General features: G+C 43.8%; 1 protein-coding gene across 2 annotated transcripts in view; it reads left to right on the top strand.

Annotated features, from left to right (window-relative positions):
• Nucleotides 1-3,845: 3,845 nt before the first annotated feature.
• VDAC1 (voltage dependent anion channel 1) overlaps nucleotides 3,846-23,419 on the top strand; it is a 45,823-nt gene continuing 26,249 nt past the window's right edge. Inside the window, exon 1 of one of the 2 annotated variants that reach the window (XM_073649561.1) lies at nucleotides 3,846-4,002. The gene's annotated coding sequence lies outside the window, so the exon portion shown is untranslated. The remainder of the gene's footprint in view (nucleotides 4,003-23,419) is intronic. The other variant, XM_073649562.1, reaches the window with a different exon arrangement.

Raw genomic sequence — 23,419 nt, 5'->3', positions numbered from 1 at the left:
ACATCAATTTTTTTACCATAAATTTAAAAGAAAAACCGTTGAGCTTCAATTTACGCATGGAAAGTAGGCGCTAAACTACGGACGTGAGATGTTTGCATCGTCTGCTGACAGGTGTTTGATCCCGCGCGTTTATTTTGCTCCTAAGTTTTCAAATGTTGGCAAAGCAAAGCAAACAACCAAAAATGCACACACTACACTAAGGGGGCGCCCGAGAGAAAAAAATACGTATGCTTAAAAGGTAGGTGTACCATATAGCCTATTTATACGTAGTTTGGACTTTAGGTACTAGGTACTAGTTGGCGATTATATTGATAGATGTCATCAGCAGTCGATGCGGCTAGTGGGAGGAGTCTGTTTTGACGCATTGGCGTAGACTGCCTGGACTGCCAGTCAGGCCAGCTAAGGCAAGGGAGATAGTATCTACGTTTTTTGCATATCGGCGCGCGCGATTATAATATTTTCGAGGTATGTCTCTACTGTTTGCATGCTTTATCATGTGAGCCATTGCTGTTATTTTGTATATTCATTAGATTCATTGTTCCATGAGGTTTCATGAATGCAAATAGAAAATAGGAGGTTTTTAGTAAATTTTTGGCCTAGGTTCTAAAGTGTTAGGCGCTGCGAGGTAGGTATATTGTTTTGATTTTCAAAAATATTGGAAACATTGGAAATTGTTAAAGAAATTTGTGGTTTTTGTCTTAAAAGTAAAATCGTATTATATAATGTTCAGATAACAATTTTAATAGGCGCGTTAACTTTTAGGTAAATGCTGTGTGTTGTAACGAGTCATGACTGATAAGAAGAAAAAACTTTCGGGGTTTCAGAACCGTAAAAGAAAAGCTGAGGAGGAGAAATCACTTTCAAAAATCAAAGGGTCATTTTTAAAATATCTAAGCAATAGAAATGAAGACGCGGAATTCCAAACATTGGAACAACAGGCTTCTGTTGCCTCGGAAATATCGAATGTGGAAATAGAATTTGTTTCTTATGCAGAAAATAGTGAACTACAACCATCAATATCTGGTGGTAGATCTGATCAAAGTACCAGTACTGACACGGAGGCTGGTACATCTATAGAAATACTACGCAAAGACTATTTGGACGATCCCGCTACGTGGACCGTAATCAATGATGACTTACGCCTAGATGTAGTAAAACTCGGCCCCACACAAGTTAAAGATTTCGATTTTCCTTTGGACACTAATCGTAGAAAATTTTCTTGTGTTCACTATAAACGTCGTCTTGTCAATGGTGAAAGTCTTGAATGCAATTGGCTAATGTATTCTATTCAGAAAAATTCAGTTTTTTGTTTTTGCTGCACGTTGTTTCCAGACTCATCACTTCAACTAGGAATCATCAAACGCTCAGCCTTAGGTACTGATGGTGTAAATGACTGGAAAAACATATCTGCTATTTTAGCCAGCCACGAAAAAAGCAAAGATCACATGATTAGCTTTCAAAAATGGAAGGAACTCGAAAATAGACTTAAGATGAACAAGACCATTGACGAAGAACACTTACGCAAAATTGAAGAGCAAGAAAAATACTGGCATCAAATTTTAGAAAGGTTGATAGCTCTAGTGAGGGTACTAGGTACGCAAAACTTAGCGTTCCGTGGATCAAATGATGCATTGTTTGCATCTAATAATGGGAACTTTTTGAAATTTGTGGAGTATTTGGCTATGTTCGATCCCGTCATGTGTGAGCACATTCGGAAAATCCGGGACAAAGAGATTCATGCACATTATTTGGGAAAAACAATACAGAATGAGATGATTCAACTGCTAAGTAATGGTATTCAGGAAAAGATTCTTGACGATGTCAAAACTGCAAAATACTTTTCTGTAGTGCTGGATTGTACTTCTGACGTGTCTCATGTTGAACAAATGACTATCATTGTTCGGTTTGTTTCCACATCAGAAGACAAAAAGTTTGAAATTGAAGAGAACTTCTTGGGATTCATTCCTGTTTCTGATACAACTGGAGGTGGTTTGACAGCCGCTGTCTTGAACAAATTTGAAGAACTGTCGCTCTCTGTGGACAGCTTACGAGGGCAAGGCTACGACAATGGGAGCAACATGAAGGGAAAAAACATTGGATTACAAAGACGAATTTTGTACATAAACCCACGTGCATTCTTTGTGCCTTGCAGCTCCCATTCTCTAAACTTAGTCGTCAACGATGCCGCTAAATGTTGTTTTGGAGCGACAACTTTTTTCCTGTTAGTTCAAAATCTCTATGTATTTTTCTCTTCGTCAACTCAGCGTTGGGAAGTACTCGTGCGTCATTTGCCATCTCTGACTCTAAAACCTCTAAGCGAAACAAGGTGGGAAAGTAGAATTGATGCTCTGGCCCCCCTCCGTTACCAATTGAGCGAAGTCCATGATGCCCTAATGGACATAGCAGAAAATATTAGTCTCACAGGAAGCTCTGGAAATGTCTCCCGGCTAGAAGCTCAAGGTCTTGCTAAACAAGTTGGAACCTTTTCTTTTGTTACATCTGTTCTAGTATGGTTCAACATTTTGTACGAAATCAATTTGACAAGTAAGTTACTTCAGTCACAAGAATTCGATTTAGCTGCTGCTTCTCAACACCTTGACAAAACAAAGAAATGTCTGCAATCATTAAGAAGCGATGAAGAGTTTGAGAAGCTGTTAGTTGATGTGAGGGAAATCACAGAAGAGCTTGGCATACCAGCTAATTTTGAGTCAAGTTCTGCGCCAAAACGTTTAAAGAAAAAAAACAGACAGTTCTCTTATGAAGGGAAAGATGAGCCCATAAGAGATGAGAAACAGAGTTTCAAAATGAACTTTTACTTTGCGATCTTAGATACTGCTATAAATTCAGTTGATGAGCGGTTCACTCAGCTGAAAGAAATGGAATTGAAATTTGGATTTTTGTACCACATCCGTTCACTTGAGGGAAAACCAAGCAAATTTGTCCTGGATAATTGTAAAGCTCTGGAAAAGTCTCACACACAATGAAGTAAAAGACATCGATGCCATAGAGCTATGTGGTGAACTGCAGGCAATGTCAAGACGTGTTCCAGAAGATTCATCACCAAAAGACATTCATGAACTTTTGCTTAAATCTGACTTGAAAGAAAGTGTCCCCAACCTGGTGGTGGCTCTGAGAATTCTTTGTCCGTGGCCTCAGGAGAGAGAAGCTTCTCAAAACTAAAGCTAATTAAAACATATTTAAGGGCAAATATGACGCAAGAGAGGTTGGTTGGGTTGCCAACAATTTCGATAGAATCTGAAGTTGCTAAACAAATTAATCTCGGTGACTTAGTGTCATCCTTTTCAAAAAAAAAAAGCAAGGAAACAAAAATTGTAATTACCTATGGTCGTTGTTGTTTTGTGTTATTGATTACTTTGTATATATTTGTCCTATACAACTTCTCAGAAGATTAAAGAGTTAGGAGAGAGTTAATTAATCATTGTTGTTGTGGTTTATTTTGCTCCTAAATTTATATCCCAAGTTTTCATCTACTGCCAAGAATAGTAGGGGCGCAACAAAATAGTTTCACCTAGGGCGCCGTAATCTCTCGGGCCGGCCCTGGCTACTGCCCTTCACCTAACATGCCACCCCAGTGACCACCAATAGCCACTATATTGGTGTAAACCACTGGAAGAAGAAACTAGGAGTGCAGGTAGTGTCCTCCCTGGAGAGACTTTCCATCAGGGAATTACACCCAGAAAAGAGCCTTGTGGAAAGGTCACGCACACAGTTCCTCCCGCCGCCAGCAGAGGGCTCCGGGCAGGAGAGTGACAGGATGACTGCAGTCACGTGCACACGGCCACAGACAGCGCCGCCTGCTATTGGCCAGTAATCAGGCATCTGTGAGTCACCGCCGGCCTCACGCTCCAGAGGGAGTGCTCGTGACGTCACCCTGACACTCCGAGGCTTTCCCCGGTGCCCCTCCCCCTTCCGCCCCTCCTGCCGCTCGTGCGCTGTCACTCACATCTAAAGCTGCAGCAGCGCCGGCTGTGACACCGCGAGGTAAGAGGCCGGTGATGCCGGCACCTCCTGCTGTGTACGGCCTTGCACTGCCCCTGCCCGGGAGCCGCACTGCCCCGGATACTGGCGGCCGCCTGCGACCTCTGCTGCAGCGGCTCAGGGCATGGCGCGGGGTGTGGTGCGGGTGCTGTGCGCCAGGTGAGGCCATTGGACCGCTGCACACTCGGCCTCCGCTCATCAGGAGCCGCGGGGAGACCTCCATTGTGTGCGGGGATTATGGCTACTGCCGGCTGTGGGGTCGCTGTGCTGCCGGCTGTGGGGTCCCTGTGCTGCCGGCTGTGGGGTCGCTGTGCTGCCGGCTGTGGGGTCGCTGTGCTGCCGGCTGTGGGGTCGCTGTGCTGCCGGCTGTGGGGTCGCTGTGCTGCCGGCTGTGGGGTCCCTGTGCTGCCGGCTGTGGGGTCCCTGTGCTGCCGGCTGTGGGGTCGCTGTGCTGCCGGCTGTGGGGTCGCTGTGCTGCCGGCTGTGGGGTCGCTGTGCTGCCGGCTGTGGGGTCGCTGTGCTGCCGGCTGTGGGGTCGCTGTGCTGCCGGCTGTGGGGTCGCTGTGCTGCCGGCTGTGGGGTCGCTGTGCTGCCGGCTGTGGGGTCGCTGTGCTGCCGGCTGTGGGGTCGCTGTGCTGCCGGCTGTGGGGTCGCTGTGCTGCCGGCTGTGGGGTCGCTGTGCTGCCGGCTGTGGGGTCGCTGTGCTGCTCCTATCATCTGTCTGTCTATATCTATGTGTGTGTATAGCCCTGCCTGTATGTCTGTCTGTGTCTGATCTCTTTCTTATTGTATCTTATCCATTTCTGATGTCTCCTCGCTGCGGATGTGACCTCTATTGAGCAGCTGTGCCCATGATGGAGGGCAGTGATGGAGCATTCTCCTTCAGCAGATCCTTCATCCCCTTCTATAGAGCAGGCTGTGGGCACAGGCTAGGGTCGCTGGCCAAGGTCACGCAGGGGGCGCTGCCAGTGGTCATCGGGTTATAGTGACCCTTTCTATGCTGCATTCCAATCCTGTGATCAGTGTAATGTAGATGTGTATATCTATAGATTAAAATGGCCATTTAAATATCTGCTGTATAGAGAGTCAGCTCTTGGGTCAAAGTGAGAAGGTTATGGACTTTCCATGTCTTGGAATTCTATGTGACTCAAGGACAGGAGCCATTTGTCGTGTCCCTGAAATAAGATGTCATCTGACCCTGACCATGAAGGACGCTCCTCATTTGGCATCAGTCCCTGGAGGCACAGACATGACGTATAGCGTGCAGCGTGCAGGCCGACACTTGGGGCTTCTACTATTCAATATGGGGATTATAGGTCCGTCCTGGGAGCATGTCCAGGCCTGAATGACATCTGTTACGTGCAGCTATGAACGTGCCATATTTCAGCTGTGTATTATATAAAACCAGCAGATGGAGACACATCGAGCCCTTATGGGAAACTGCAGATTATTAACCATTGAATGATGCTGATCCGAGGCAGCCATCGCCATACCTGTGCGCTCGCCGGTGGAGTCATGCTTGTTCCTGACATGGTGTGAGCAGATTGTGCGTCGATCAGTGCACATTGCCCTGGAGAATGTTTATGTATAACAGGAAATACATGAATATCTGAGGCCTTTCTGACATTGGAAACTGTTGCCTTCCATGCTAGGTAATGTTATCAGGGTGTGTCGGATGTTTCTCTGATGACACCCTGGTGTAATCCTCTAACCGCTGCAGCCATTCGCGGGCCTCTGCAGCCCTGTGACAGGACAGAAGGACGGTGGCGTTGCAGACCACCAGAGCTGGAGTGGCAGCAGGTTAGTATAGCTTAATTTTTTATTTTTGCCCAGTTTATGTCCTTGGTAAATTCGCTACAAATCTGCAGTAAAATGAGCATGTGTAAAGGTGCTCCTGTACTTTGGATAGCTATAAGATAGAGATGAGCAAAAGGATTTGTAATTCCTTGTGCCGGACTCTGGTCCTGTTCTCTGTTGTAGCCGAACTTCCCTCCTGGCTCCTCTGGTGCCCCCCAGTCCCCACAACGTATGTCATTACGCTGCGTGAAGACTGCGCTGCGGGGAGCATCGGCGCATAGCTCGCAGCTTCACTGCGTATGAGCCGCTGCTCCCCGCGCGTGTGAACTACACAGCCTCACTGCGCACACGCGGGGGACCTGCAGCCGGACATGTAAAACTGCGCATGCGCCCCTCAAACGTCAGCGCTGGTCGGGAGAAAATTTCAAATACTTGGGTGGTGCCACTCCTGACTGAATGCGGCGCCCACCCCTGACTATGAGGATCACACCCCTTTGACTGAAAATGAGCAGGTAGGGTATAAGTGTATAAAATGTTATATACTCATTATAACACCACCAATTTTAATGAAAAAAGCGTGTTAGTGATGCACATTGCAGCACTAACAAAGCAATGGGGGCAGTGTAGATGGGACAAGACAGGTTCCCTTTAACTCCAGAGAAAATGAAAAGATAGAGCCTTCCCAACACTAACTGCCCGCTTCTTCTCTCTCGCAACATCTGACAAAAAGTCATTGGAGGACCTTATACACATTAGATGGTTGAGGGGCAACAATGCTTATAGGGGATATCTGGGCTTTTTGCAATTTTTTTTATCTTGTGCATCACAGACCACTCCTGCCGGCTATTCTGCTGCTTCATTTGACCACACATCAACAGATCAGCTCTTCCTCTTTTGGTCTGCTCTGTTGAGGCCAATCTGATTGACAGCTGCCTCCCCGCACTTGGGCAGCGAGGAGCCAGCTGTCATTGCGCATTACATTAGCAGATATAATTGCCAGCAGGAGCGGCTCCACAAACAGTGAATCAGGACCAGTTGGAGGAGGTACCATACATAATAAAAGTTTATATAATTGACCTCTTCCTCTTTAATTAGAATTGTGGCCGGTTCATTCTGAGGTTGAAAGACCCTCAATGATTAGAGTGAAGGCCTATCTGTGCATAGGTGCAGTAGGGGTATATTTTATATAGGTTGCAAATTTGTCGTAGGAATTTATCTAACCGAAAATGTGTTCAATATGTGTGAACGGGGATATTTCTGCAAGCTGCATTGAGATGAATGAGAGAGTTGTGGAAATAACTGCCACATGTGAACGTCCACCAACGTGGTCTGTCTGGTAATGGATAGTCCAGTACAATAGTTAATCATCATCTTGCAGGCAGCATTTCTAATATATGTGCTCATGTGGTTGATGAAATTCTGGTAAAATGGTGACCCCCCCCCCCTAAAGGAATTTGTATTTGTGTCCCAGTAACCACCTGGTCACTGCATGCCATGAGGTGTAGGTGTAAATGTCCGGAAATGATCAGATAAACCTTTGACAGAATGGCTTTATAATCAGCTTCGTATTTGTAACCACTGGCTAACCATTAGGGAAGAAATGTAACATTTCATGGCATCCATTAAAATGAATAGATGTTCCTTCAGTGCATGATTATGGAGACTACATCTGAGCACATCACCTAAAGGGGCCCATACAAATGAATGTCTGAACCAGCTGACCATCTACTGTGTATAGAGGTTCAACATACTCGATCCTTTAATCTTGCGGAAGTTCAGCTGGTGCCAAGAACAAAGTAATTGAAGAGAATCTGTCTGTAGGTGTTTTCTATGTAATCAGCTAGCAGCATGATGTAGGGACATGGGGCCTGATTCCAGCAATGTATCGCGTAGTTTACTGGGTGCAGCAGTTGTGATGGAATCAGTCTTTTCAATTGCAGATCTAGCGGTTCTCTAAATGCTGAGCCCTGTATAACCCTCCCACACCACTGAGTGGCAGCTTTCTGTGCACAGTGTGTTGATAATAAGCTGACAATCAGTGCTGGGGGTGTGGATGGACCAGGAGACACGAGACCCAAAGTCCTCTAGTGATGATAATCTGCTGATAAAAACACTGATTTTATTGAAACCGTAAAACACAGGCCAGTAAGTGACACATCCCGGGAATCAGGCACTCAGCCCCTACACCGTGCTGCTCTCGGATTACATGGCAACAACGTGCTGACAGAGTTCTGCTAGTTACTATGGTGATTGCGACTCAACAGTCAGCTTTGTAATACGTTCTCCCTAAATAAATATCCCATGATCCATCATTGTTCCATGTATTGCATAATGCTGTACAGCATTCTAGTTCCTCCAGCATCAGATGAGTGCTGTGTGCAGGAATTGTTTGGGCGATCGCATCTTAGAAAGCCATCACCTACTGATTTGTGGGGTCTGACTCCCACTGATGATGACACTGCAGTCCCTGCCCAGTGGCCATGAGTGTCAGTGGAAACTCTAGGAGGCCAGGCCACACTGGTCATGTGCCATCACCTAATCTCTGCTGGCTGCGGAGTGTAGTGAATGTTGAGAATTGGCTTCAATATACTGTATATTCCAGAAAATAATAGTTTTTGTAATGTATTTTTAGTCCTCCCACCGTCCCTCTGCCATGTGACTATGAATGGCAAGGCTGGATTGCTGCCAGGCTGCTTTTCCCTTCTCTACGCTCAGTACTGGGAGCTGAACAACTGAGTGATGGCAGACAGTTTGGTTGCTACGGTTCCGTGGCCTAACAACTCCACTTCTATATTGGCTGGCACACAGAGGGCAAGCGAAGGACAAGGAGTCTTGGCTGTACACATTGTATTTTCTTTTCTGTAGGTGGATAAGTAGCTGTCAGGCAGCACTAGTGCCTCTGATCATGGGAGGCACAATTGGTTTGCACATGTTAAAATGTAAACCTTCAGATCCATGTTCCTCCTTTGTCAGGGCACTGCTGGCAGCATAACCAACTGGTGTGCCCTCCCCGGGTGACTGAGGTCATTGTCCCCACCGTGGATCTTTATTGATTCCTCATGAGCTCTTTTTATGACATTTTACAAATGAACTGTAGAAAGTTTCCCAGATATTCACTATTACCTCTATTTCCCCGTGGCGATGTCTGCTCAGTGTAATTTTACATGGGTTGTCCGGTCTCAGGTTACAAGGCTGCAGTCACTATATATCACTATAGTCATGCACATTACGCGCTGTGAGGATTTTCTGTGGCAGCAAGTATGTTATTTGCTCCGGACACATTCAGACTAGACTGTTTGCATTGAGTGAGGCCATGCCATCTAGTCAGCATCTGACTGTGTGTAAAATATATATATCCGTAGGATAGGGCATCAATGTTTGATCGGTTGGGGTCCCGCACCCCTCACCCCTGCCGATCAGCTGTTATCGGTGCCGGATGTACTTACTTGCGGAGCTTGGCCGTCTAGCTGTAGTGGCCACCACGGGGTACTACACATCCGCCTTCAATTCAATGGGAGGCAATGTGTTGTACCCGGCGGCGGCCACTACAGCTAGACGGCCAAGCTCCGCAAGTAAGTACATCCGGCACCGATAACAGCTGATCGGCGGGAGTGCGGTACCCCAACCGATCAAACACTGATGCCTTATCCTACGGATGGGACATCAATGTAAAAGTAGTGGAAAACTTGTAATGATGACCTATCCTAATTGGTGATCCATATTTGTCCCGTATAACCCCTTTAAGTTTAGACTTCTTTTCTCCTTTCCAGAAAGCCCTTAGTCTTACTAACAAGGGTATAGGAAAAACATTCTTATTAAATAGTAGTGATAATTCCCAGTCATCAGTAAAACTAATTAAAGACTCTGCTTTTTGTGCCAAAATTGTTAATATTGTAGATGAGACACATGCTCCTCACGGGACATTTTAGTGAAGAAGTAAAGTGGGTATCTGGCATCCTTTATAAGATCAGCTACGTACACACAGGGGACGAGTAAGTAGTAAATGACAATCTATGAAAATGATGTACAGGACACATTGGGACAGATGTGTAAAACTATCAATAATTGAATCAATATCTGTGACGTGTCTCGCAGCTCATGGTGAAAGGCGAATGCTACCAGCTGGTAGGTTGTAAATGTACGCCATGTTTATTCCATAAAATTAGAAATGTTATTAAAGGATTGCAATGGGGGTACTCCCCTCTGTGAGCCAGAATGGAGTCAGTTTTGGTCGATTGGAGGACATCATTGTATTACAAGATTTATCTGAATGACCGCCATATAATGGTTTATTTCTCCTGCAACCATAAGAAGAAAGAATCGAGAATAATACAATATAACATGCCCAATCTTTGTTTTCACTGGCAGGACCCCCTTCATACACATTAGATGTTCATCCAGTGTGTATGAGCACTTCAAAAGGGTGTTTCACTGCTCTGATGTTGATGACCTATGTCACCCAGCATCCTCGCCGATCAGCACCTGCAGCACTGGAAGAGAGCAGATCGCTGTGCAGTTCCAGACAGTTTCAGAGCAGCGCTTGCAAGCTCTATACAAAAGAGTTTGCAAGTTCTTGGCTCCTTGCCTAGGAGACCAGCCACTGCTGATAAACTGCAGCGATAGCCGGTAACCTGGGCAATGCGCAGTAAACAATGAATTAAAAATCCCTTTATTCTTGCGAGTAAATGGCAAAGTTGTTTGTTCTTACAAGCCTTTGCAATTTTACCCGTGTTAGATGAGACAACCCATTTAGTCCTTCTTTGTATCTGCAAAATACCAGCCTTAATTCCATTAGCCCTCATTAGAAAATCAGGCGGACAAGCTGTTTTTTCAGTGGTCACAATGCTGAGATGCACTCAGAGTTCATTCAGGGTCATGTCCATGCCCTTTGACTGCAGCTTCCCACCTTCCATCCTCACATCTGGGTCACTTACAGTGGTTTGTGAAAGTATTCACCCCCTTGACTTTTTACCTATATTGTTACATTACAACCTGTGTTTTTAAATATTTTTGTGATGTTTTATGTGTGATTCATCAGCACTAAATAGGGTAAGTTGGAGAAGTGAAGTGAGAAAAATATAGGCAGAAATTAAATTTATGAGATCAAATAACCTAAACTTGCAATGAGCATATGTATTCACCCCTTTTGCTATGAAACCCCAAAACATTTCTGGTGCAAGCAATTCCCTTCATAAGTCACATGCTTAGTGAAAGGAAGCCCACCTGTCTGCAATGTAAGTGTCACATGGTCTGTCAGTATATGCACACCATTAAGCTAGAGGCTCCACTACCCAAACTCCATGAAGACCAAGGAGATCACAATCTCTGGGGATCCCCCGGAACACCAAAAAAAACAGCAAACCTATTTTAGTCTGTCAGTGATTTGAGACTGGGGTGGCGGTTCACCTTCCATCAAGGCAATGACCCAAAGCATACTGCTAAAACAACACAATGCTTTGGAGTGGCCTATTCAAATCCCAGACCTTAATCCAATTGAGAATCTGTGTTCAGTCTTGAAGATTGATGTTCACCAGAGGAATCCATCTAACTTGAAGGAGCTGGAGCAGTTTTGCCTTGATGAGGAATGGGCGAAAATCCCAGTGGAAAGCTCCGAGAATTATCCAAAGCAACTTACAGCTGTAATTACCTCAAAAACACGCTCTACAAAGTACTGACTTTAGGGGGTGAATAGTTATGCACACGCAAGTTTTCAGTTATTTTGTCCTATTTGTTGTTTGCTTCACAATAAAAAGAAAGCCAAATGTTCACAGTTGTAGGCATGTTCTTCACATGAACTGATACAAACCCTCAAACAGTGTAATTCCAAGTTGTGGGGTAGCAGCGATTGGAAAATGCCAAAGGGGTGAATACTTTCGCAAAGCACTGTAAAATGAGCCCAATCCTGCAGCTTTCCCAATGGAAGAAGGGGAGTATATATCTCATAGGCTACCCTGCCATGACGTAGTACTCGATCTGCCCTTGAAAGGTTTAATCCTGCTATTCTATTTGTATGGACTATACACTTGCACTGCTCAGGTCAATATGACCCGACCTATTAAAGTCTATTAACCGGTTCCCGACCGCCCACTGTAGATAAACGTCGGCGCTGCCTGGGCTCTGTGCAGCGCCGACGTTTAAAAGCGGTGGGTGGTCCCGGAGCGCTCAGGACCCCCACGGTCCTGCAAGCGCTGCGGTTCCGGTGCAGAGCGATAGCTCTGACAGGGAACATCATCGGGACCTGATTGGATCAGGTCCCAATAATGTTAACCCTTTGCTATATTGTATATGCCGCGATCTATAGTGATCGCAGCATATAGAAGATAGTGAGAGGAGAGGGGGTCGTCAACTTACCTCTCCTACGGCCCCGATAGCTTCCAGGACCTTCCGTTGTTATGGCAGCTGGAGGTCACATGACCTCCTCCAGCTCTGCCATATATGGTGTCCTGCTAGGCTCAGCCTGCAGCTGAAGCCTGACAGGACACACTGACTGTGAAACAGCAAAGATCTCATCCAATGTAATACATGTCTATTACATTACATGAGATCAGTGATTAGAAAAATAAAAATTAATGTCCCATACAGGGACTAAGTAAAATTGTAAAAAAAAATGTTTTTAAACTGTTAAAAAAAATCACAAAATAAATAAAAATAAATAAATAAAATATTAAACCAATAAATCCGTATATTTATGCAAAAACAAAAAAAGTACATACATTTTGTATCACTGCGTCCGAAACAACCCGATCTATAAAACTGTGACACTAATTAACTCCTTTTGTGCACACCGTAATAAAAATAAATAAAAAACGGAGCAAAAAACTATGCTTTTTCATCATATCGCCAAACAAAAGGGGAAAAAAATGCGATCAAAAAGCAAAATGGAAATAAAAATGGTACCGCTGAAAACGTCATCTTGTTCCGCAAAAAAAAAGCCGCCATACAGCTCCATCAGCCGAAAAATAAAAAAGTTATAGAGCTCAGAATAAAGCGATGCAAAAAATATTTTTTCTATAAAATTGTTTTATTGTGTATAAGCGCCAAAACATAAAAAAAATATACAGTAAGTGCAGTATCGCTGTAAACGTACTGACCCGAAGAATAACGCTGCCTAATAACTTTTACCACACGCAGAACGGCATAAAAAAAATCCTTAAAAAACAATTCCTGAATTGTTGGTTTTTGTTAATTTTACCTCCCAAAAAACGGAATAGAAAGCGATCAAAAAATATCACGTACCCAAAAATGGTACCAATAAAAATATCAACTCGTCCCGCAAAAAACAAGCCGTCACATGACTCTGTCGGCCGAAATATGGAAAAATTATAGCTCTCAAAATAAGGCGATGCAAAAACTAGATTTTGCAAAAAAAAAAGCGTCTTAGTGTGTGACAGCTGTCAGTCATAAAAACCCACATTTATCCTGCGCTGAGCGCTTACGCCAGAGTTTCCGTGTAAATCTCTGAAATACATGATTCAGATGGAACCCATGACGGAAGATTCCCTGTAATGAGGCAGATATAGGCCACTGTGAATGCCGTCTGGCCTGTGATCCCACGGTGTCATTTGTTTTAGGCGTGCATAAAAGTGCGGTTGGCCACAGTTTTGTGCACTTCTGAAAAAAAGGACACCGCTAAACAGAGGCCAGACGGAGTCCAGAGTAACTCTGCTGCCTCATTACAGTGAATGGATCCCGCAGGGGTTTCATCTGAATTCCATCACTTGGAAATTTAGATGGAAACCCCGATGTAAGTGCTCAGCCTCGAGCGCCGGATAAATGTTACGTAAAATGTTCCCAATAGAAGCTTCAACTCAGTCCTCAAAAAAAGCTAATCCCCACTCAGGTCCGTCATCTGTTAAAAATATAAGGGACTTCCAAGTCACTGGTAGCAGAAAGGCTCTGGAAAAGCGAAATGGCCCTTGCCCCCCAAAAGAAATTCAGAAAATTTTGTGCTCCCAAATCTAAATGCCTATTCTACAATAATTTGTTCTCCAATTGTCAAATAGCGCTCTGTCCCCCCCAGATCTCGCCGTATGGCTGAACGGTACGATACAGTCACATATGGGGTATTGCCACTTTTAGAAGAAATTGTGTGACACATTTCGGCACCATTTTTACCCTTTGCCCTGTGTGAATATGTAAAATCTGAGGGTAAAACATTTTTTTTGCAGTAAAAATATAATTGTTTTTTTCACTGCCCAATGGTATAAATTTAAAAATTAAAAAATACTCACTACTTCCCTAGATGAATTCCTTCAGAGGTGTAGTTTACAAAATTGGGTCACTTGTGGGGGTTTCTGCTGTTTCGCCATGTCAGCGACTCTTCAAATGTGACATGGTGTCTGCAACCTATCCCAGCCAACATAGCGCTCCTTTCTCTTCCGAACCCTGCCGTACACCAAAGCAGTTGTTTTCCCCCACATATGGGGTATCGGCGTACTCAGGAGAAATTGCACAACAAATTTCATGGTGCAATTTCTCCTGTTACCCTTATGATAATGCAAAATTAGGGAATGAAAAACATTTTTTTGTGGGAAAAATGTGAAATTTTTATTTTTACTGCTCAATATTATAAACTTATGTGAAGCACCTGGGGGTGCAAGGTGCTCACCACACATCTAGATAAGTTCCCTAAAGGGTCTACTTTCCAAAATGGTGTCACTTGTGGGGGTTTCCACTGTTTAGGCACATCAGGGGCTCCCCAAATGCAACATGGCGTCTGCTAATTATTCAAACAAATTTTACATTCAAAAAGTCTAATGGCGCTCCTTCCCTTCCGAACCCTGCAGTGCGCCCAAACAGTGGTTTTCCCTCACATATGGGGTATCAGCTCGCTCATGAGAAATTGCACTACAAATTGTGTATTCCATTTTTTCCTATTACCCTTGTGAAAATAAAAAAAATTGGGTCTAAAGTAACATTTTTGTGAAAAAAAGTTAAATGTTCATTGTTTTCTTCCACGTTCCAAAAATTCCCGTGAAACACCTGAAGGGTTAATAAACTTCTTGAATGTGGTTTTGAGCACCTTGAGGGGTGCAGTTTTTAGAATGGTGTAACTTTTGGGTATTTCTGTCATAAAGACCCCGCAAAGTGACTTCAAATGTGATGTGGTCCCTAAAAAAATGGTTTTGTAAATTTTGTTGGAAAAATTAGAAATCGCTGGTCAACTTTTAACCCTTATAGCTTCCTAACAAAAAAAAAATTTTGGTTCCAAAATTGTGCTGATGTAAAGTAGACATGTGGGAAATGTTATTTATTAACTCTTTTGTGTAACATATCTCTGATTTAAGGGCATGAAAATTCAAAGTTTGAAAATGGCGAAAATTTTGCAAAATTTCCGATTTTTTTCACAAATAAATGCAAGTGATATCGAAGAAATTTTACCACTATCATGAAGTACAATATGTCACGAAAAAACAATCTCCGAATCAGGGGAATACATTGAAGCGCTCCAGAGTAATTACTTCATAAAGTGACAGTGGTCAGAATTGAAAAAATTGGCCCGGTCACGAAGGCAAAAGCAGGCTCTGGCGCGAAGTGGTTAAAGGGAATCTGTCACCCCCTGGGACGTATATAATCTATTAATATGGGTATACACGTGGTAGAAATGTTAATATAGTCCTACCTGTATGCCTCATATTAATGGTTTTGATGTTGTGAAATTTAATATTATAACTTTATGGTAATGATTGCTCCAGGCCCGTAAGGAATCCCCGCCTCCTGTCTCTATTATAATAGTACCCCCCTCCCCTGCACATCAGTGTCCTGTGACGTGCAGTTGCAGCTCTGTAATATTGCGTCTGCACCTTGAACTCCCTGACCCGCCTGCCATCTTCCCGGAGACCAGGACCTGTTTTACCCTATAGACTGCAGTGTCAGCGTGTCACTGCCGGCAACATTCCCTGTGCTTCGCCACCGACTGCAATCAAAAAGGTTGTACAGGTTCACTTATTGCTATATTCAGGCATTCTTACATTCTGCACAGAAATAACTTGCGGTACATGTGCTTTATATAAATATTTACTACAACTAGAACATGTAATATTGGTTTTATTATCACATGAAGATGGACGAATGCGGCATCTTTTCTTTTTTTGGTCTTTTTCCAGTGCTGGAGGCCGTGGGTTCGCTTGAGCTGCTGGCTACGGTTTCCTATGGCTGCTGCTCCTTCACTTCGGGGTTTTATTATAATCTAATATCATCTGTGGCTTTTTATCATCTTGACCACTTTCTGCATTGTTATGGTGCATCGTGCTCATCAGAATGACCTGTTTGGTTTTTTAGGGAATGTAATAAACCACTGTCGTATATCCAGTAAAGTAAGACATTGGACTACGAACATCTCTTTTACTAAGGATACATTGCGGCAGCTCTGGCTTGCTTTTTCTTAGGGTATGGTCCTACGATCAGGAGCTGCTGTGGCCCTGACACTACTGAGCAGCCTCACGACTTCCGCCCTCATTAATATGCAAATGAGCGGCGCAATTTTTTTTTTTTCTTCACATGCGGACTTTCCTCAGAGAATTATCTGAGCAGAGGACAGTTTTCCTGCCTGGGCTGAAGGCTGCAAGATCCAAATTACATTTGTTTTTAGACTATCGTGCCTCATCAGATTCAACTTCAGAATCCGAATTCTCATAATCACTTTCCCCGCCACTTATGGCGTCCTCCTCTTCAGACACTTTCTCCAGTTGGATATCTTCTTCCGAATCTGAGGCGATGTCAAGCTTTTACAATTCGGCTTCACTCAATGGACGTCTTGGCCACATTTTTATACAATTTTTGAAATAATGGACTCTCACGACTTTCACGGGATACAATCAGCGTTGTGGAAAAAAATGGAACTATATAAATAAACAATAATAATAATATTGCAGCAAACACTAACCAGTTTAGCAACAATAAGAGCTTATGTACTACAGGGAAACAAACCTGTACTCAAAGCCCATCCATCTACAGTAACTTGCAATGTATCGAGCGCACGGACCGTCAGGAACTGGAATAACTGATAAACAATTGTAGATGCAACAAATAATCCACAATGATATTATAAATTGTTTGTCTGAAAATATGGTAGGAAATCTGTATAAAACACTATCGGGTCATATTGACCCAAATAGTACATATGTAACTATCATTATTTCATACAGTAAGTTAAAATAAAACACTCATAATAACACCTATCCATAAACAAATTCACATAACCACGATTTGCAGATCCTCATAATAAATAATCTGCAGCTTCATAAACTCTTTTTCGGGTCAAATAGACCCGTACAGTGCAGCAGGGTTAAATGGTCGTCACACTGAAAGGCCATCTGATAGGAAATCCCAGAGAATGGCTGTAGTTTATCACAATATCTCCAGAAATAGTTAATATTTGTGTCACCGTTGTAGTTTTTTTTGATTTGGTAATTTCCTGCAAGTATTACCACTTGTCCAGCTCAGTCCTGAGTACAAGCGTCTCATGTTTGCTGATTGACAGCAACAGCACATTGGGTAAAATGAGCCGGTTACATCAGCAGTTGTAGCACTAATAGCCTGGACCTTTCAGCGCGTACAGCCAGCTCACATAAGAGGAGACCTAGGAGAAATGAGCTGCTGCCATTTGTTTGCCTCTGACCGGGTATTGCATTAGTTATGGTGATGGTGGTATAATGTTACCTGATAAAGAATAATCTTCTTTATCCAAAGTTTAGGACTTGTGTAAAAGGCCTTTCATATGGCCCGGCAATGGTGTGTGTTCCTGATTATTGGCAATGTAGTTTAATCAGCTGATCACATTATGCTGCCTAAAATCATGGTTGTCAGCAGCACATCTCCGTGTAAGCAGAGGTTGTGCTGCCTATAACATGCAAACTGTACAGGGGAGCCGAACAATTGTGTTACGGAGCACTCCCGACTATATGTTTTATTCCTTGAGGCTGTGTGCCCACGTAGCGTTTTTCAAGCGTTTATGCTGCGGAATTTCCGCAGCATAAACGCTTGTAAAACGCTAGGTAATCCGCCCTCCATGGTCCCCAAGGGGATTCCGCATGTTCTATGCACATGCTGCGGATTTTTCCGCAGCGTTTATGCTGCGTACAAAAATCCGCAGCATGTCATTTAATTTTGCGGTAGCGCAGCGGAACTCCCGCCATTGACTTGCATTGAGACGCATAGAAACTGCGACTGTACATTTCTACAAGCGGCTTCTATGCGTTTCTATGTGCGGATGGTACCCAGTTCTGGAGGAGAGAAGACTCTCATCCAGACATGGGTACCATTGTACCTGTAAAAAAAGAATAAAATAACAAAGTTTATACTCACCTGTCCGGCGGCTTCTCTCTGAATGCCGGCATCGCTTGAGGACCTGCGGTGACGTCACAGTCATGTGACCGCAGGCCCTTCACCGCTCTGTCTCGCGATATGCCGGCATCCAGGAACCAGACAGGAACGAGCGCTGCAGCACACACCGGGGCCTCGGGGGTGAGTATAGCTTTATTGGTTTTCATTTTTACGGTTCACACTATATAAATCCATGCTGTTTGCATGGATTTATACAGTGTGACCTAGTTGTCAAGCACTTTCCAAGTGATGCTATCGCCTGGAAAGCGCTTGTCAACCCGCATGTGGAAACGCATGTGGATCCGCATGTATTCTGCAGGAAAAACGCATGCATAATCTGCATGCGTTTTTTCTGCCAGGGAGATGCAGAAATGCTGCAGAAATTTTCTGCTTCATTTCTGCATCGTGGGCACATAGCCTGAACCTTCCGAAATGTGTGTAGTTTTATTACAATCATTGCCGACCGCCGTCTTCCCCGGTTACTAGCACTGTGCTCGTCTTTTTCTGAATTGTGACTTCAGGTTTGTTTGTGTGGAACAGAAGTCACAATGTAAATGATGAGCCACAAAACGAGGCTTTATAGACTTACACTGTAATGGCAGGTGCAGATGACCATTTTCTCCACATCTGAGAAAATTAGTCTAATGATGCTATTCCCTCTCTGATCCAGTTTTCTCAGAATTGGAGAGAGGAAAAGTTTCTCCACCTTCATGTATGTCATGAGTGCAGTCCAATTTTTTTTTCATGGACCCATAGAGTTGAATGGGCCAGTGCCATCCGATTCTTAAAGGTAAATTGTGCATGCTGTATGATCATAGCTATGTAAGCCTCTGAAACACTGGGGCGTTTCAGAGAAAAACATGCTTTTAATATCTGCTGGGGACCGAGACCGCACAATAGACTAGTTGTACAGGCTGGTCTGTGGCGGCCTATCCCCATCTGCTGATGGTGACTGGCAGTCCTCTGCCTACATGCGCGTATAAGGAGTGACTTGCCTGTTACTGGCAGCAGGTGGGGAGGAGCCACCGGGGACCAGTCTGTACGACTAGTCTATGGTGCGGTCTCAGTCCCTGGCGGCTATTAAAAGCTTGTTTTACTCTAAAACGCTGCAGCGTTTCAGAAACAAACACATATGACTGTGATCACACAGCCAATGGCTAATGCATGCTGCCCACGATTTGGGCAGCATATATCAGCTGACACGTTCCCTTTAAAAATGAGAGCCTTAAAGGGAATCTGTCAGGAGGTTTTTGCTACCCCTTCTGAGAGCAGCATGATGTAGGCAAAGAGAAGCTGAATCCAACGATGTATCACTTAGATTACAGGGTGTAGCAGTTCTGACACAGAGCATTTAGATTTAGCATGAAGCAGAGCTGAGGAAGCTAACCCCGCCCTCATCACAGCTAACCACACCCATACCAGGCTCAGTATATACAATGTCCATAGACAGTGAGGTGCCTATCCCAGGAGGGGGCGTAGCCGGACTAACATGCTCCACACTGCTGTGTCCCAGTAATGATAAACTCCTGGTGCTAAAACAATCATTATAAGCAAACAAAATCTCAGGGCTTGATAAGAGAGGCATTGCTGAAACCTATGTTTTAACCCCTACCTCAAGCTGTCTTCAGAATACATTGCAAAAACCTACCTGCTAACAGATTCCCAAAAGCCTTGAATACCTGCACAAGACCAGAATAAGTGATGTAAATCCCCTCCAATGTTACCACATCTCTAACCACAGTTGGGAATGTTAGGGTTAAGTGTATGTAATGAGGAAGGAGTATGATACCAAAACATAAGTAGTGTATATTGATTTTCCTTATAGATGAAGCATGTGGAAGTCTTGGCTGCACTCCTCCAAGCTTCTTACCAAGTAAAAGGGAGAGGGTTTTGTGTGATTTTCTATATAGGGGGTTAAGTAATAACTGATATCTGATACAAGTCCCCTAGTTGAGACACCCGCTCTAGATCACTTTTCAAAGTGGGTAGTTTGAGAAACTTTGAAGGAAGAAAAGAGAGAATACATATAATGCCTGATTTGCATGTACCGATAAGAGATTAAAGAGGTTGTCCACTACTTTTACATAGATGGCTTATCCTTAGGATAGGACATCAATGTCTGGCTGGGGTTCGACACCCTGAACCCCCCCACCCGATCAGCTGTTATTGGTGTCAGCGGCCGGAAGTACTTAATTGCTGAGCTGCTTTTTCTACTCGTAGTGGCTGGGGCTGGGTATTGCACATCTGCCTTCTATTCAAACCAATAAGAGTCGGATGTGCAGTACCAAGCCCCGGCCACTACAAGTAGACGGAGCTGCTCCGCAAGTAAGTAGTACTTCTGGCCGACACTGATAACAGCTGATCAGGTGGGGGGTTCAGACACACGATCAATGAAAACCAGACGTGTCCATGATGAGTTTTTGTTGAGGTTTTGACGTGGCGTATTTTTGCTGCTTTAAAATTGCTGCATCTTACATTTCCAGCAAAGTGGATTTATAGAAATCTCATGTCTGCTGGGCTTCTTTTCACGCAGCGTAAACTGACCTGCGGTGCAGAGTTTCAGATCCGCAGCATATCAATTTCTCTTGTGGATGCACTGAGTATTTTGTGTAGATTTTCCCCATAGACTTGCATTAGATGCGGAAAACGCACAGGTAACAAGTGCACGTTTTCACGACGGAAACGCATCAAAAGCACATGTAATCTGCACATGACTGAATCAATAAAGTTTTGTCAAAGCCAAATACAAGGAAGTATCAAAAACAAAACAGCTTTATTTAAAACATGACATTATAGGTGTGGAAAATCTGCAACATCAAAAATTCACCAAAAAGCTCATCATGGGAGTGTAACATAAACGGTTTATCTGGGACTTCGGTTAAGCTTTGGTATGAAGCGAAGCACTTTCAGGCAGGTAGTTGCTAACTACTGGCTCAGGGCTGTCACGGACCACTTCTGCTGGCGATTCTCCTACTTCTGCCGGTGATTCTCCTACTTCTGCTGACGTCACGTCTTCAGAGCAGGTTTTTCTCTTCCGACTGCTCTGACCATGGGGCATCATGACCGATGTCATCCTGATCAACAGCCGGCTCCTTGCTACTTATCTGCTGGGAGCCGGCTGTCAGTCAGCATGACGTCCACAGTGACACTCCATCATCAGAGCAGATCGGAAGAGAAAGCACTGCTCTGTTGACGTGAGGTGAAATGAAGGAGAGTCTTCATCTGAGGTGGCAGAGATCATCGCCGGGCAGTACAGACAGATAGCTACTACCTGCCGGTAAATTCTTAGTCCCATAGGAAAAAATAGCCACAGTCCTGGATAAGCCCTTTTAAGGTTAGGCTGCATTCACACATCTGTGTGACACATCCTAGAGCTTTCCGTTTTTCCTCGGGCAGCACACTGACCCATAGAGTTCCATTGAGACATACACACATCAGTTTTAAAAGCAGATCCATGTCCCCGGCCCGTGATTTTCAGAGCATGTTTTATTCGCTTCAGATTTTGCAGATCAAACTCAGCCATTAAAGCCTGTTAGGATTGTGAGACACAGATGAAACTAGGAAGACCTCCTAGTTTCATCATTTTTAAACTGAAATATTGCTAACAATCTGCTTAAAAAAAAAAGTTTACACAGTCTACTGCTTCAGTGAAATAAAACTGATGCAACTAGGATGACACCTGAGGAAAAAAGCTCACATTCGAGAAAAAGCCGCCATACTTGCAATACCATGTCCAGACACAATGATGGCGGGGTCAGCACAGGTGCAAAATACTGAAAACAGCCACTTATGTATGGAATATCCTAAAAAAGAAAAAAATTGGTGCTATCTAAGCGTAGTGAGTTTGTCAAGTTGTAAAAGGCGAGTTGTATAAGGAAACTTGCTCACCTGATATTGTTGTGCTGCCTAAGGCACAACTCTCGTTTTGGTTTGGATTCAAAAGTGATAGACTGCAGCTATTCCCGGAGAGACAGGGGAAACCGCTTCCAGGAGTTTCCCACAGTGGAAGAATCAGAAATGGAGACCAGGATTAGCGCTGTCTTCTATTGCCACGATTGAATCGAGGACGGTGTCTTTTTGATTGCTTCAATGAGCATTTATTTAAAAATAAAAGATTATGAAAACACTAGTTTACACAACGTGTTTCGGCTGCTTACAGTCTTCATCGGGTTTATAATAAAAATATACTTATCCAACTTTATATCCTCCACGACCAGGAAGTGGGAGGAATGGCTAGTGGAGGGAAAGGTTTAATCGGGCTCATGATTATACACCTGATGAAGGCTGTAAGCAGCTGAAACGCGTTGTGTGCACTAGTGTTTTATTAATCTTTTATTGTTAAATAAATGCTCATTGAAACAATCAAAAAGGCACCGTCCTCGATTCAGTCGTGGCGACAGAAGACAGCTCTGATCTTGGTCTCCATTTCTGAAAACACCCACTTGAAATTGGTGAAACAAACCGCTCATCTGCACTGCCCCATTGGATAACATTAGTCCGAGTGCTGTCCATTTTTTTGATTTGGACTGAAAGTATGGTTGTGTGAACAAGCCCTAACTCAAATTTTATACAGTTTTGTGCTGCGGTGTGTATGAAACCTGACAACGGGCACATCTCCATCAACGTCTACCCCGAGGTGGGAGAGCGGGAGGTTCCAGTCACCTCATAAAGTGATATTCATATATTGCTTCATGTGACATTGGTCTGTTCCCCTCCAGAACATTGCAGGACTTCCATCTTCTACCTCATAAAGTGATATTCATATATTGCATCATGTGACATTGGTCTGTTCCCCTCCAGAACATTGCAGGACTTCCATCTTCTACCTCATAAAGCGATATTCATATATTGCGTCATGTGACATTGGTCTGTTCCCCTCCAGAACATTGCAGGACTTTCATCTTCTACCTCATATAGCGATATTCATATATTGCGTCATGTGACATTGGTCTGTTCCCCTCTAGAACATTGCAGGACTTCCATCTTCTACCTCATAAAGCGATATTCATATATTGCGTCATGTGACATTGGTCTGTTCCCCTCTAGAACATTGCAGGACTTCCATCTTCTACCTCATAATGTGATATTCATATATTGCTTCATGTGACATTGGTCTGTTCCCCTTCAGAACATTGCAGGACTTCCATCTTCTACCTCATAAAGCGATATTCATATATTGCATCATGTGACATTGGTCTGTTCCCCTCCAGAACATTGCAGGACTTCCATCTTCTACCTCATAAAGCGATATTCATATATTGCATCATGTGACATTGGTCTGTTCCCCTCCAGAACATTG

The sequence above is a fragment of the Phyllobates terribilis genome, unplaced genomic scaffold (genome assembly GCF_046119375.1).
Source record: "Phyllobates terribilis strain yellow unplaced genomic scaffold, ASM4611937v1 Scaffold_10__3_contigs__length_209671492, whole genome shotgun sequence".
Taxonomy (NCBI): domain Eukaryota; kingdom Metazoa; phylum Chordata; class Amphibia; order Anura; family Dendrobatidae; genus Phyllobates; species Phyllobates terribilis.
The sequence above is the reverse complement of the archived record's forward strand: the minus strand, read 5'-3'. Positions and strand labels throughout refer to the sequence as shown.